We start from the raw sequence: 4,779 nt of genomic DNA on the forward strand, positions 1-4,779 counted from the left end.
TTACTGGTCTGTAAAATTAACACGCAATACTTCTATTTGAAGTCATTACGACACATCATTCAATTACCTTTGCATTCATCTGACCTACATTGTTTTATTAATTAACAAAATGTTAAGTGCTTTGCGTGTCCTCGCATAGATTCTAAATAAGCATGCGAGATCTTTTAAGATGATCAGCATACACGCATTTCAAGAGAAGAGGCTAAAGCGTTGGCTTCAGATTCAATCTGCTTTGAAAATACAAACAGTGAATATCATCCAAGCTGCTCCTGTGAAACCTGAGCTTGCTTCGCTATCTAGACATCATCATAGTCCTGCAAACTTAGCATGATGGCATGTGTAACATGCATAGCCCCCCCCCACTGCCTAATACTTACATCATCTCATTTTTTTCCTAATTGAGCGCAGTATTTTAAGAATAGTGAATAAGGAATCCTTATATAAATATATGGTGAACACAAAACATACATAAGGGGAGGAGGAAAAAGACTTTGAAAACTGTTAGATTGTTTAAGTTAAATGTGGTTATCACAAAGGATTGAAAACAAGACAAATGAAACTGAGATATCAGTCAGTCCTATTTCTGGTTTAAAATGCACTATTTAAGAAAATAAAGATAAAAATAGTTACTTAGGGTGCCAGTCAGTATTCTATAACCATATTCAATTCTAGAGGCACATGAAATATAATATGATTCCTATGTTTCTTTTGTTCTTGGCCAGGGGCCCTAAGGCTTTCACCATATGTATGTAGTTCTTTCAGCAAACACGAGGGGGCGGTGTGGCATAATTACTCCTAAGGGGGGGGTTGCAGCAAACACAAGCTTCTGAGGAGAAATATTTTTCACCTCATGACATTCTTTCTTAGATACTGTGTTTCTAGTATTCTTTCAACTGCATGGATTTATGTTGAATTGAGCCTAATCAATACACTATCATAACCTTCCTTGGAATTGTTTGATGTTTTGTTTTTGCATTATGGTAAAATCCAAAGATAGCTCATTTCTATGTAATTAAAATAACTTTAGAATGGTCCTTTGGAAAAGGTATTTTGCAGTGTTCCTGAGGACAGAGCTAAGAGTTACAGCTTTTGTTTAGTTTTGCAAGGCCCTGGTGTTTATCCTTAAAGCTGGAGAGGGCTAAGGAGAGACAGAAGTAAAAAATAAGGATTGCTAGATGGATGTCTGAATGTGTGATCACCGCTCTTACTGGCAGCTTCTGCTTTGAACGATTTGAAGCTTCAACTTCTAAAGCTCAGGCTGTACAAGGCTGTGTGGTTAAAAGACCACTTAGCAAAGCAGCCTAGGTTTTAGCAAGGCTGAGCCCCTGTTTAGTAAAAATGTATAAATGATAAACTACCTATTTAGAAAAGACAATACAGGAGCTTCTTAGAATTTGAAGGGCTCACTAAAAAAGAACTTCTCTTTGAATTTTCTGAGCTGTTGATCTCCCAAGGGTGTGGTAAATTTGGAAAGAGACCAGACTGCAAAATCAGACTATAGGTTATCTCCTTGAAGCTCCAGGAAATTAATAGCTCCTCTGCCTGAATCTTTAAGCAATTATCCCCAAAACAATCTCCAGAACTTTCTTGTAATTGGTCTGGATTTGATTTTCTTTGAAATCCTGAATGATTCATGTTACAGATTTGTACGTTAGTCATTCACAATTTATAAATGGCAACTTAACTTCAGTATTTATGAATTACAATCAATACTCCAGCAATCAAAACACTCACCTTCTCTATTTCAATGCATCTGTTTCCTTTTTGTTTTCAGACTGTCAGATCACAGGCAAACCGGTCTTGACTCGTGGACGTTTGTGATAGTAGTTTAGGCAAAAGCAACTTTTGAGACTGGGTTGTAGAAGATGAGGAATTTAAAGCCAGGGCTGTGTGTGTGTGTGTGTGTGTGTGTGTGTGTGTGTGTGTGTGTAAAACAGGCATCTTTGAATCATTGATCCCCTACTGATGTAAATTCTTGCCTAACAGTTTCTTTTTTATACTTAAGAGATTCTATAAATGACTTTTTGATTTGGAAAAATTATCATATTGCTAGCTGGAAGTTTAGTAAGATGAACAGAGGTGAACCAGACCACAAAGCTGCTGAGTGTCGAGGGACGTTAGAGTATATTCAGTGTGGGCTGTGATAGACGGCTGAAGGGTAGAACCTTAAATAGTGCTCAGCAGATTTCAGTTTCATGAAACTGCAAAACATGTCTTGAGAGACGCTTTTTTTTCCCTCCGAGGAGACACTGCCTCTCTCTCCACCGGCGTCTGCTTTTCTTCTGAAACACTTTCATAATCAAGTGACTTTCCTTGCATGGGTGCCTGGGGACCGCGGGGATTTCTCTGAGGATGGGCAAAGTTACATCTTGATTACTGTTGCTCGGGGCGTGTTTGCTCCCTAGCTAGCTGGCACAGTTGGCTCTCCAGCACTGGACCTCACAGACACTCACTGAAATACACATGGAACTGTGCGAAAACGCGTACACACACACACACACACACACACACACACACACGGCACACGGGCACGGGAGCGCACGCGCGAGCGCGCACACACACTCCGCACCTCCTGCACCTCCTTCAGACTGGACGAGGTGTCAGAAAACCTGCAACTCCCTTGACCTGCGTGTGTGTGTGAGTGCGTGCGTGTGTGTGTGCATGTGTGTGTGTGTGTGTGTGTGTGTGTAAGCTGACGATGTGTGTTCGAACGTGTGTGAACAGAAATGCAGCAGGAAGACCGCAGCTTCCTCACTCGGCAAAGTAGGCGGTGTTTCTCAAGCCTGGCTGTGTAGCCGATCCCCCAATAAAATCGAGTCACTGTCCAACTTTTTTTTTTTTTTTGTCTTCCTAGAGAAAGACAGCCGAGCTGCCGCGCCCTGTAGCTAAGGCCTGGGGCGTGCGGTGGCTCAGAGACTTACAAGGCGCGGGCTCTGCTGGCCGCAGAGCTCTCGCGTCCGACGCTGCTAGTCAATGACTCTAAAGCGCTGGGACTGCTGGCCCCGCCCCCGCCCGCCGTTTCTCCACCTCCCATTGGGCGTGGGCCGAGGAGGCAGGGCCTGGCTCCCCGCGCGGATTGGCTGGCAGAGAATCAGTATCAATGTTTAAGCGGCGGCGTGAGGTGAATAGAGTCAGTCAGCAAGAGACGCTGGGGAGAGAATCCGGACTGCGAGCCCGGCGGCTGCCGCAGCGGCGGAGGGCAGCCCGGAGACGCTACTCCAACTGTTGAATTGAATTTTCACCTTCCATTTCCTCCGCGCCTTGGCTGGCGGAGATGGATTTATTCGGTTTGAAATCGGCACGTCTTTCTCAGGCTTTGGGGTGATTCTAAGAGGCGCCAGACTGAAAGAGACCACCCGTGACTGAAAAAAAAAAAAAATAAGGAGGATTTAGAAAGAAAAAGAAAAAAAAACCCTCCACAACAGACTGCACAATTAGCTATGCACACCGATTGCTGGACTTTGTGAATAGAGACCTCTGGGAGGAAAATCTTGAACTGTGATCTTGGGCTAAGCCGTGAATCATTACTGGAAACGTGCTTTTCCCCCCTAAGACTGAGAGATTTGGGGGCACCTCACGCCTAACCAAGGTTTTTTTTTTTTTAAACAAACAAACAAATAAATATTCGTAAGCAAAGCAGACGCCTTGTTTTGCAGAGCCTCGGACTCCGGCCGAAAGAGGTAGAGTAAAGTGCTACTGGGTTCAGCTTTGCCTTCCTCCCCCGCTCTCTTTTTCTCCTTTTCTCTGCCCCCACCCCCTATGAATCCAGCTTTTTTTTTTTTTTCTATTGAGTGAGTCAGAGAAAGCGTTAGGAAGAAGCCGCAACTAATGTCTGTGAAGGGAGGCCCGTGAGGGCAGAGTGAATACGATTCGTTCCGCTGCTTCTGACTCATCCGACAGATCAGAACACCTGCATTTCTGGATGTGTCCTGCCCCTATACCGAGGCGCCTGGAGAAGCAGAAATAATGTGTAGATCGAGCCGTGCCTAACCTCCCTTTGGTGGTGGAGGTACTTTCCCCCCGGGTGGGCGCCCTGGCAGAACCCCGGTGGCCGCAGCTCCTCACCCTCTGCCCTCCCCAAGCCGACCAGAGATCGTGAGATCCAGGCTGCAGAATGCATCACGCCAAACCTTGATGTGTTCCCTCCACCTTACGCCTCCCTTTTAAAATCATAATAATAGTAATAATAATAAGGGGGTTGAAAAATCCGCACTTTATTTTCTTCGAATAGTCACCACTCTTGCTCCTCGCCAAGGTTTTCCTTGCTAGATGAAAAGGACTGGGAGGCTGAGCCACTGGAAGGAGATGCTGAATAGAAAGAAAAGAGCCACTTGACAGCCCAGCCCTGTGAATGCAGAGACTGTTTCCCTTCTAGCGAGAGACAGGGCGAGTGTGTGTGCTAGGACTGGGAGGGTTGCTTCCCCCTCCTTTCTATTCTGCCCTCCCCCTCCTCCCTTCAGATCTGCACGTCTAACCATGAGTTGCCTGTTGATTTCCTTTCGCCTGGCAAGAGAAGCAAACTGGAATTAAACTGCGTGAAGTCCTTGCTTGCAGGAAGAGGATGGGATGGTAGTGGCAGCTCCGGGCTTGGCGTAGATACACCAGAGTGTTCGACGAACCAAGGCGGAGATACAGCTCTATATTTTCTCCCCCCAATAGGCTCTCGCCGCAAATGCTGATCAGGCTGTGTGGCTTTTTTGATTTTGTGGGAGAGCCTTTTCCGAGGAAGAGAGGGAGGAGCTTGGTAGGGGGAGGAAACTACAAATCGGGACACTAGGG

The sequence above is a fragment of the Microtus ochrogaster genome, unplaced genomic scaffold (genome assembly GCF_000317375.1).
Source record: "Microtus ochrogaster isolate Prairie Vole_2 unplaced genomic scaffold, MicOch1.0 UNK6, whole genome shotgun sequence".
In the NCBI taxonomy this organism is placed as follows: domain Eukaryota; kingdom Metazoa; phylum Chordata; class Mammalia; order Rodentia; family Cricetidae; genus Microtus; species Microtus ochrogaster.